At 24.3% G+C, this 12516-nt stretch overlaps 1 protein-coding gene across 1 annotated transcript in view; it reads left to right on the top strand.

Annotated features, from left to right (window-relative positions):
• LOC129614033 (putative uncharacterized protein DDB_G0282133) overlaps positions 1 to 12516 on the top strand; it is a 162969-nt gene that overhangs the window by 46681 nt on the left and 103772 nt on the right. The window contains exon 2 of the mRNA XM_055528415.1: positions 10629 to 10681. The gene's annotated coding sequence lies outside the window, so the exon portion shown is untranslated. The remainder of the gene's footprint in view (positions 1 to 10628; positions 10682 to 12516) is intronic.

Below are 12516 nucleotides of genomic sequence, written 5' to 3'. Positions count from 1 at the left end.
AAAATTTGAAAAAACAGATTTTAGATAACGGTAAGTTTTAACCATTTTGTTTTTTTAAAGTTTAAATATAGTATGCCGTTGTAGAAGAAGCTATCCACTATATTTCTGCGCCTGCAAAATTTGAAAAATGCTTATGGTTTCACTTCATTCAATACTTAAAAAATGGAATTTTCAGGGCTTCACGGTATAAATTTTAGAGGAGGGGAGATAGGTAAAAATTTTATTCTACGAAAATCAGAATTTTCATCAAAATTTTAATTGTTTTAGTAGAGATCTATGTGTATATAAAATTTGAGCTTTTTATTTTCAAGGGTATAGAAGTTTTGTAAACAAATACGCGGATAGACGGACGGAGGAGCGGAGAGACGGGGGGACAGAGCGAAAGTAATAAGCACTTTTTTCAAAAAATTTTTGGAAAAGGAAGGCAAGTAGGCATATATATAAATCAGCTTTGAGATTATAATTTAATTTTCAGCGAATTAAAAATAGAAGCTCTAAAAGGAAATAAAGACCATTTATACGTATAATTAAGTTAGTAGAATAATTAATTTTTTTTTCAATTTATAAGCTTAAAAATTTTAATTTAAAAATAATTTGTTTATAAAGCGAAATGATTAAGCAAAATTAAGTACATGCGGATAATAAGTAATAATTTCCTATGTAAATTTAATAATGAATATAAAAATATTTTTCGTTTTCATTAATGCATTATCTTTTGCGGGAAATATAGAAAATTAATTATTTTATTTTTCATATACCTATAGTAAAGTAAACATGATTATTAGAAAATTGTATTTAAAGTGATTATGAAAATGATATTCAATTTTTAAACATTATTAACATTATTGAATTAAAAATTCCTACTAATGGATATAAATTTTTTTCCTATAAAGCAAAAATGAAAATTATAGAATTATAAAAACTTTAGAATGAAAAATATTTTATACCATGTCATCTTTATACTTCCTGGTTATATCAATACAAAATTACGTCATCAAGGACATTATTTTTTTGCATATTTTTCCTCTTTTATTATACTATAATGTTTTTACTAAGAAAAGTGACAGATTGTCAAGTCAACCGAATATTGATTTATTTTATGCCATAATGTGCCTTGCTTGCAGAAATAATACAAAACATAAACCAATTTATTACTCTCGTAAGAGAATTTTTTTAAAATTATATAATACTCGTATTCATAATTAACCTTACATTCTAGTGGTCTTGCAAATAGTACTGATGCCATAATAGAATTTTGAACTCATAGTTAGCAAAGTTTGTATTTGCTAATTTTATTGAAAGTTTTTGGGTAGAAAATAGATGAGATGTAGGTAAATTGTAATTATTTAGATCAGACTTATTTTGAACACTAAATATTAATTTTAAATATTTAAATTTTTCTATCAATATTTTTTAAAATTACGTAAACTTTTATATTTTCTTGTTCCACTGAGCAAATCTTTTTAAAGCACTTCTTGCCATATTAAAATAACGTTAATAAGAATGCTGTAAGCATTCAGTATTTTGTATTTTATTCGAAATATTATAATTTTCGATCGAAATGTATATTGCAATGTACATTGGAACCTTAATTAACTTAAATATTCTTAATTTTTTTTTAACAAATACTTATTTATTTTACATAAAATCTGTATTTAATTTCGGTAAAAATTTATAAATTCATCTGATGTAGAAGCTAGTCCCAAAATTAATATTCTTATTTTAGTTTTTGTTTTTTAAATTTTACAATTAATGTGGAAGAAATTTTTTTACATTTCTTCTAAAAAATTTTAGGATTCGTAAAAATTTAAGTACATATTAGTTTTAGATAGGAAGAAATACTAGCGGAAAGGATACTGTACTTTTTTCTTAATAAAATCAATCCTTGTGTTGTATTAGGTCATGTACATGCAAATACATACATATATGTAACTAAATTTGAATAGCTGTAATAAAGTAAAAGTGAAATAAGTATAAAATAAAAAATCAAAATTTCATGTCACGTTATTGAGAGGAAATAATAACATAATTTCTACTTAATCAAATAAAAAAAAAGGATATTCTTACTTATTTTGTATATTTTATTTTCAGATTTTATGGAAGAAGGATTTAATCCTTAAATACATTCAAATGTATTATATGCACGAACTTAAATGTAAAAGTAATATATTTTGTATCAGATTTGCACTTATACATACTCAACCATGATTATTACAATATCATTTCCAATTTATATACAGAATGTTTCGAAGAATTTTGATTACTTTACGTTGTAATTATACCAACGCACGTACACATGTATGAATTTTACCATAAGTATTTAAACCCTTTTTTGATTTTGTTTTTTACATATTTGGAAGATTAATTTAATTTTAAGATTATTCTGATCTACTTCGATTATTCATGAAACTTTGATTTTAAAATTATGTTTTTCAGTCTTTTAACTAGAGAATGAAAATGTAGGATGAATACTTATTAAAAATTTTAGCATATTTTTGTAATAAATATGCTTGTATTTATTTGCACTATACTCGTATGTTAATAGTGTCCTATTATTCGATAACGTAAAGGCTTGTATAAAATTTCATGAAAAGCAAGTAAACAATGGACCTCAAAATTTGCTATCATTATATTTTTATCTGAGGAAAATTATCGACATAGTTCAATTATTAAAAACAAGATATTATGTTTTAACTAGAATCGTGAATGAGAGCTTAAGTGAGCATGAAGAACAGGTGCGATTTTCCATAAAAGTGTGCAACAAAGAATGTTACTTTTTAAAATCTTCACTCAGCGCTTTTATTCAAATTCTCCTTTCAATTAAAGCGTTGAATAAAAGCGCTGAATAAAAGCACATTAAAAATATGCAGGTGAAAAAACACCTGCTTTGGACTCCTTTTCTAAAACATTAAACTTGAAATAAAAGAAGGGTAATAAAGAAAAAATAATCAGATGTGATCAACACATTGCTACAAAATATTATGAAAATATTCTTTAAGCATTTTAATTCAAATACGAAAAGAAAGTAGGCTTAGTTTGTAATTTAGAAAAATGCAAATTTAATTCTTAGTACTTATAGAGCTTCTTTTTGATCACTTCGTAATTCAACTCATTGATTTTCTTGAATTTTAATATAATTATGTTTTGTTTATTTCCCGAACTAACTGAGGAACTTTTCAAGGAATTCCGATATCCTAAAGTGAACCTCTTCCAAAAGGCAAATATCCATTTTTCTTGGTATGTTATAACTAAAAGTTTAGAAGTGTTCTTAAAATTTGAATCACTTTGTTATAATTTTGTCCAAAATTTTTGTCAAACCACAAAATAGAATTTGCGGTCGGTTACTTAGACGTGGTCAGATTTTTTTTTTAAAATGATCAAGCCAAATTTTTGTAAAAATTTTAATTTAAATCAAAAAAATCAATTTTATGTAAAAAATTTGTTCAAAATTGCATCATTTTAATAATTTTTCCTTTCAAAATTTTATTTAAAAAAAGCATTTTTGTAAATTTTCAGCAATTCTTGTTGTATAGACAAAGGTTTTACAAGGATGTATTGAAGCAATAAAAATGTTCTAAATTAAAATTAAAAAGTGATCATTTAAACTTGTTTTTAGTATCTTGCTCCTTTTGGTTTTTGATATATAGCATTAGATTTTATGAAAAAGTTTTTGGGATTTTCTTTTTAAAAGAAAATTTCTTTTTTTCAATACCATTATTGAAAAATTTTAAATTAATTTTTACTCATTCTATACTTTAGCTACTTCAAGTGTGTAATTGATTACTGTGATGTCATTTATATGATTAATGACTTATAGATTTGAAGAAATTATAGTTTTTCAGTCTCAGGATATTGGGATATGTATAATATTAATTTCCAACATACTTTTATCTGCGTTGCTATACGCATTAGAGTGTTATTGATTAGAGTAAATTCTTTTCTTTAAATTTAAGATTTTAAATCTTTATTAAAAGTATAAATTGGATGGAGAAGATAAATTAGATTGTTGAATCATTTTGTACAGTAACATTGAGTTTTTTAAACACAAAATTCAAATTCTGGACATTGATATTTAGGTTATTAAATTTTGGTTTTTTATTCCTTTTATTGGAATTTATTTTATTTTTCGTTAAATCGATAAAAAATATTATAACCTGTAGGTTAGTAATAGTAGTAATAGTAAGAGAAGGAGTGCCGCGTGGTCCCACCACGTAAAGACCATGTGCTAGGCCAACAAGAAGGCCTATCGGCAACTCGCTAATTACCCCCATGTAATAAAATCCCAAAAACCATTATACCTGAACGAACCAATCCCTTGTAGAGTCTCAAATGCCTCGCGAAAAGCTTTCCCGACAAGTTCCCCAGGCCATTATAAAAGAAAGCACTCCGGATACGCTTCTTCTTCCACATTAGAGACGGACAAGCACATGTTCTACATTCTCCACTTCCGCAATATTCTGATAAACCTAAATTTAAATTTAAATCCAAATCTAAATTTAAATTTTATAGACATTAAAAAAAAGTGATTATTTTCCCACTATAAAATTGGAACAATATTACAGTTTCAAGCATTTTCTCAAAATAAATTTTTAAAACATACATTGTGTTGGGATAGCTACATGTATTGACAGGGCTTTATACTAATTTTGTTGTATTTGTTTTTTAAAAATTATCATTTTTCATGAATACTGCTTTCGAATAGCAGATTAAAGGTCAATGCTTTTAATGCTAAGGCCTGAAAATGATTGTACTTTGTGTCGGAAATTTCATTTACATATTTTGTTTTTCAAATTAATATGATGGAATTCGTTGTAAATATTTACTTTTCTCTTGTATATGTAAGTTTAATCAAAATATGTACATTCTCATTAAGGATTAATTATTCTTTATATGTTTGATGTACAAGAATTCATTTACTATATGGAAATAGTATGTGCCTAGGTGTCGTTGTAAAAATTATGTTATATTACATTCAATATTTGCCATTTCCATTGCAAATGAAGAAAAATTAAAGAAAAACAATACGTTTTTGTTGGTTTAGATTTAAATGTTAAGAGACTTAATTATATTATGACGGAATATCCTTGATTATTTTTTTTATTAACATTTATATTATATCTGAATATTATGTAACACATACATAATTATTCTTTAATGCGATTAAAAGTAATACGCCAACGTGTATGCAAAATTAAGTTCTGAAATACACTGAAATTGATAATTTATTGCGAGTCGTTTAAAGTAGTTGCCAATATTGTTTATTTTAAAAGTATTCATATACAAAAATTTTAAAAAATACTTTCATTTATTTGAAACATTTAACGTATTAAATGTGCATATCTGCTACTGGCATTTTTTTTTCCAAAAAATTTCAGATCCCTGTATAGTATTTTTCATATTTTTTCCTTTTATGTTTGGGAAAAATTATTACAAGAATTCTTCTTGCTTATTTCTTATCAGTACATTTGGCAAAATTTCAAACTGAATTTGGCACGTTAATTTTCTTACAAAATATTTCGCTTTAATAGCAGTACTTAAATATTGTGGAAACTAACTAAATTGTGTTTAGATAATGTAAAAAACATTTAAATTTCAAAGTCGGATTGAACTGGTTGGTGTTAAAGCAGTTTTATTTAATTTTGTATTAGACCAAATTGCAATATTATGGATTAAATTATAACGTAATTAAAAATAAGGAAAATTATTTCGGCATTTTTGTGGATTTATCCATGAGATTAGTCACAGGATTTTTTTGAAATTTGTATAAAAATGTTTCTGTATATACTGACACAGTCCATATTTTTGTCAGCTTCCAATTTCGTACAAAAGAAATAAAGATTTTAATTTAATCAAAACTAAGTTTACAAGGTTCGAATTTAATCAATTAAGGAGGTTTTTGTCAGTACTCTATACAAAATTTTTGTGATTGTTCGGCAAAGCATGAAATTTGAGTAAAAAATTTTTTCTTTCCCATTAAGTTATGTAACTGACAAATTGAAAAGTTTATTGTAATGATGAAGTGATTTTTTTTAAAAAACTTTCAGAAAATTTTTGATCTCAAAATAATTAACTCCTGTTTCTTACAACTTAGAACTTGAATGATGAAAAAATGCATTAAATTTTTTCTATTGTTACCAAAAGCGATATTGTTTCATAGCCCGCAGATGATGTTTAATAAAAATATGAAGGCGAATACAGGATTGTTGCCCCAAACAAAAAAATTTCATTCTCCATTTTGTTTTCATCTTTAATTTTTTTTTGTTATTTATGGCTTTTATTTTTGTAGATTCTAATAGATGTTATTGTCTACACCTCAGAGTTTAATAGAATTGCATGTTTTGCTTATAATAAAATTTGCATGTAAAATAGAAAGTTCTTGTATAAGCACAAATTTTCCATATTGAAAATTATCTTTATATCATATGGTATACATATGTGCTAAATATAGATAAAAAAGTCCTTATGCTTATTTGTAAAATATTATAAAACACCGCATCATTCGGGAATATATTATAAATGGTGAAAAAATAATAGTTCTTGTGTATAGGAAAATCATGAAATATTAAAGTTTTATACCAAATGCTGGAGGTCAAATTATATAATAAGCGGATCGAATTAATTCATTTGGAATAGGTATCAGCATTGTATATAAATTTGAGTTGTGTAACCCGTATCGAAATCGGGAATTTCAATGAAAAGGAATAATATTAAATTCTTATTAATTTTTTAATAAAATAATTTTATGTGAAATGAACAATTTAAAATTTAAATTTTTCATGTGATTTTGATGAAGTTTAAACAAATTTTAAGTGCAGATTTATTATTCAATATTATTAATTATTATTTTTGAAGGTATTGAAATTATGTATTCGACTTCTATAAACGAGAACAATGTTAAAACCTTTGTCCTTTATAAGTGATAAAGAATTTAATCCTTGTTCATATATTCCTTTAATAAATAATACGTAAAATAGGTTACATTGTTGCAAAAATATTACTGTGTACTTTACTAATAAAAGACTGCTAATTTATAAGACTTACAATTTATTTAGTTGAACATTGTGAGGATAACAACGTATGGAATCATGTCTCATTTATTTATACCCGTATTCAAAGTGTATAATAAATTTGCGCTCTGTTTGTAACGCTAAGTCGACTTAGTCATGTCTGTCCCTCCGTTTCAGCGATAACCCAAAAATCAAAAGAGTGAAGTTTACCAAGCACTTACTAGATAAATGATTTATTAATAGTATAGAACCTTATATGAATTGGATTTCATCGGTTCGGGTATCTTACATACAACTTCAAAAGTTATTTGAATATATCTCAAAAATTATTAAGGTTTTAGCATTAAAACTTCGTACAAAAAATTATATTATAATTGGCCTTATGTGTAATAAAAATAAAAAAAGGAACGTTTTTTTAATGCTTTAACTTTAGTATGAAAGTTGTTATAAAGGTTATTAGCAATGGCCCGTTTTGACGGTGTTACATTCTCTTCCACGTCACCAAAATCGTTTTTGAGCTAAGTTATGGGCACCTGCATATATCGCTTGTTGATTAAAGCTGATTAAAGTGAGTGTAACCAATTTTTATAAATGTTGATAAATAGTTTTGTATATTAAACATCACGTTTTTGGTAATAGGTGGCTGGAAATTGGAAATTGGCAAGCGATATTCATGCATCGGCTTCGTCATTGTAATTGTGTTTGAAATTATATAAATTTATATGTTGACAGACCAGTGATGCAATGGATATTGTCCTTCAAATGAAGGGTTTCGAGTTCGAATCTCGGACAGGTCAATATTAAAAACTACATTCAATGTTATATAGTTTAATATACAATACCGTAAAATAAAAAATTAATATAAAACTAAATACTTCCATAATATTTGATATTAAATACGAACAAAAAAGAGCAATAAATATGAATAGCTTTAAATATTTAATATATAGCAAAAGTATGGCAGGGTAATCCCCTGCCAGGGTAAAACCCAATAAATTTTTATGGAAAAAAAATAGCCTTAATGAAAGTTGTTTATGAAAAGTAAAGACAGAATTTGTTTTCAAAAACAAACTTTGGTTTGAACACCATGCAGAATTGCATTTTGCGTTACTGTAGCGAGGTAATTAAATGAAAAATTTTTACAATGGTAGCAGCAATATGCATTAAAAGATTAAAATTAAATGCAATTATAAAGTCCTTTTATTTAAACTTTATAATGTGTTTCTAGATTCTCTTTTGAAAAAGTAAAAATTAAATTACATAAAGTATTTTTTAGGAAGCAAAAAAAAAAATTAAACTAAATTATATATTATACGGTATTATTTAAATAAACTCTTTGAAAGAAAAAGCATGTTCAAGAAGACAAAGGACTAATTTCTTTTTGAGCACATTTCTAAAAATATTTTGAAAAAATATGCATTTTAGTCTATCGGGCAGGTTTTATGTATGTTTATGCAAAAAAATTAGAGATGAAAATTTTAAACTTCATAAGCAAACAGACTTTAATTAGGAGTAGGAGATCTAAGCCTTATTTCTCGAGATATCGTAACATAAAGTCATAAAAATTTGTTATTTTTGTACAGTCGTTTCGTAAATTTTCAATTTTCGCTTTTCCAAAATTAGAATAATTTTACAGTTTTGGCCTATGTCATTATTTACTCAAAGCTATCATCTTTTTCTTAATTTGGGAAAGTGAGACGGTAACTAGGATAAGGATTTCATAAAGAAAATTAAAATTTAATTTCTTGACTAACAGTAATTTTTCTAGTTTAATTATTACGCAAATTCAATTGTTCGTTAAGTTATTCTGTTCTTGTAAAATTTTGAATCAAGCTCTTTTTATTCATTTTCATTTATGAAAATGTAAGTTTTTTTTTTTAAGAAATTGAAATGAAATATACTTCTTTCAAGACCTTTCAGCACCGGATTTTTATTTTAGGTTTTTGTACTAAAGCCAAATTTTTTTATTGCATCTGTTTTGCTTTTGTGGGTGCATGTTAATGACTTAATTTTAATGAAATTATAAAGAAAATTGTCATAAAAACAATAAGAGGATAATGAAAGGGTTGTTTTTTTTTGTTTATTTTTTTTGTTTTTTCTTTATTTATATGAGAAATTTTTTATGAATGCAAAGGAGTTAGTTTCAGACATTGTAACCACAATTATAATTTAAATTATAATGAAAGTAATTTTTATAGATTGTAATTATAAAATGTTTTGTTTTTAATTTAATTGTGTGCTCGTAAAGTTAACACTTCAAGGGATCATAAAGTTTTATGACATTATGCAAACTGTGACTGTTTTATAAAAATTTTTTTATTTATTATTCTTGTAATTTCAATGAATAATGGCAATTTTAGAATTTTTACACATATTTTTAATATTTTGTAAATTAAATTTATATTGTCCCATTTTGATCCTAGATAATTTAAATTTAAGAAAATTTTAGACTGTTCATATTACAATTGAAATTTTAGAAAACTGAATGTACACAGAATATAACTTTCACCTTTAAGGCAAATGTCATTGTATTTCAGAATTTTTAAAATAAAATTGATTTTTCAAATGTTAAAAAAAATTCAAACATCTTTTTACCAAATTCTTTCTTTTTTCTTAAATTTTAAAATATTCACTGGCAGCATATTCGTTACAGATAATCTCAGAAGACATTTATAAAAGTATTAAGAACGAGTAATGTATCTTTTGTTTGTTACCCTCAGGTTTTTTGCAATAGCAGAATAAATTTTTTCAGCCTTCAATGATCTTTTGCATTTTAGATAAATCAATGGTAATTTATTTAATTCAATTTGTTGTGAGGCTTTGCAAAATCGAATATATCTATTACTCGTATATGTATGTAGGTAGAGCCAAGGTTCCGTATACGGTTACGTGCAATATACGAAATAATACCAAAAATTATTTTGTAATGTTGTCAAAGAAAATGCATTATTTTTAAAAATAAATTGATATATTAAAGAACGCTTATAGCGTTATTTTTATGCCTTCAGCATTTGCACGACTTTTGAGAAATTTATTAAAAGATCAAAAATATTTTTAATATGAATTTTAATATGTACACTCTCCATTAACTAAAGGATACTTTCTTTTTCTTAAAAATATTTCTGAAGTAGTTTTCATTTTCTAAAACATTTTATTTAAAAATTCCTTAATAGTACTCGTAGTTCTGTTCTTTTTGTTCGGTATAAGCAATAAACATTTTTTATTGCTTCTGTATGTATAAAATGGTACCTCCTGTTCAATCATCCTGTTCTATTTAATTGTCTTTAATTTATAATATTTTTTGTAAATTTCGAAATTTAAAATTTATGATTAAATTTAATAATCACACATGGGTAAAACAACAAATTTTTAACTCATTTTCAATAATACATAATATGTATGTATGTATTTTGCATATGGAGAAAACAAAAAGAATTTTGTTCTTAGCTCAAAGCTGGCTTTGAAAAAAAAAGAAGAAACAATTTTGAAATTCCTAAAAATAATTTGAATAAATTGCTTTTGTATAGCATTTTATAAAATTTACTCGAAGCAATATTTTTAAAGTACATCTAGCTATTTTTGTTTTTTGTTTAATTTTTCTTTCTCTTTTTTATTTTACAGGAATACAAGGACTAAGTTTCCATGTTTTTGCATGATTAATGAGACATTTGCATGTAAGTATATCTAACAAAATAATATTATGTACATATGTTTGCTTTAAGCAAAGAAAACAAAAGAAGTGTCTTTTTGTTTCGAAGACTTGTGAAATTGAATTTTATTGATTTATTTTTAAAAACAAATCACTTTTATTCTTTATTTTGAAACATGAGTTAAAATAAAGACAAAAAAATATATATTTTAAAAACAATTATTAAAAGTGATTGCATAATTTTAGGTATCGTGTAAATTTATTCTCTGTTATTTTATTGTGGCAATCATAAGAATTTATTTGGAAAATTTTGTTATGTTGTGATAGCGTGTTTGAAATTTATTATGTTAGAAATGTATTCTTTTTTGTTGAAAAGGTAATTACATTTTTTATTTAAAAATTGATTGATTTCAAATTCACACATTCATAAAATGAATTTGAAAGATTTTTTTTGAAAAATGATATATGATTAACAATGCAATAATGGCATGGTTGTTAAAGTAATAAATCATTGAACTTGTTAATTCACAAGTACCAATTATAAATATTTTATAGTACAATGTAAAATATTAAAAATAGATTCAAATGACACCATTATTTGGTACTTCTTTCAATATCCGCATCAGGAACATAAGAAGCTTTCCTTTCAAACTGATTGTAACATTACTTTAAATTATTATTCATGAAATTATCTTTTAAAAATCCAAGTGTTTTTGGCTAGAGTGGTGAAAATATTTCTAAAAATTCAACAGATTTGTAAAGAGGTTTATTAAAATGTGCTTAAATTGCTAAAAGTAATTACTTTTATATACCGGGCATTGGTCGTATATTTTGTTTTTTATACTCTAAGGTAATATAAATTAAATTAAAAGGAACTTTACTCAAGCCTTAATGTTTTACTGAAAGCTATAAATATTATAAATTATGAAGTCAGTTATCTTAAACAAGGTTAAGAGATTTAAAAACATTTACAATTATTTCTGAATAATATAAAAAAATTTTTAAAGATTTTTCGTGTTCAACACCTACAAATTTTTCGAAAATATTCGAAATGGTAATAAATATTACAATATTAATTAATAAAGTGATAAAATAAATTTTAATGGTTAATGATATTACTTACTATCCTAAAAGTAGAAACATTAAATTTGAGATTATTTTAAATTTTATTGAAATTTTTAAAAAAAAAAAAACCTTTGAATAAGGATCAAATAATGCGTAGTTGGTAGTTAAATTTTAACGCGCCAGGATGATGATTAACAATAATTTTCTATTAAGAAAATCATTTTTCTTTTATAAAAATTCCAGACTCTGCATTTAACGGTGTGATTTATATCAATTGAAAATGAATTTAGAAAAAAAAAAGAAATATGTATATTTTGACGTTAATGACATATCATTAATGAAATTATTATATGGTATTGACCTTGACTGTGTTTTTTACTTTAATAAATTTGTGATTTTCGAAAATACAAAATTATTTTTTTAATAAATCCTTTAATAATTTGAAAAATTTTTTGATTAAAAATATTGAAAATTCAAGGTTTATGATACAACTGGGGTCAAGATGTAATAAATATTTAAAATATATTATTATAAATGATTGAATTTTTAATAACTATAGATTAAATTTTTATTTTGAAGAATTAAATGATATTTTAATTATTATTGGATGATGAATTATTGATTTAGTTTGGAATTAAACAAGACTGAGATTCAAATGCGGTTTTATTAAAAAATATTAATCTTATTTGGATCATTATAATATTTTCTCGCATCTTACTTGTTATGTTCATTAAAGCTTCGATAATTATATGGTGAATGTTTCTCTAATTAAATCAATAGCCTAATGAAGCAATC

The sequence above is a fragment of the Condylostylus longicornis genome, unplaced genomic scaffold (assembly GCF_029603195.1).
Source record: "Condylostylus longicornis isolate FDR11 unplaced genomic scaffold, ASM2960319v2 ptg000004l, whole genome shotgun sequence".
Lineage (NCBI taxonomy): Eukaryota > Metazoa > Arthropoda > Insecta > Diptera > Dolichopodidae > Condylostylus > Condylostylus longicornis.
Note: the sequence above shows the minus strand (reverse complement) of the source record. Positions and strands in the feature narration are given on the sequence as shown.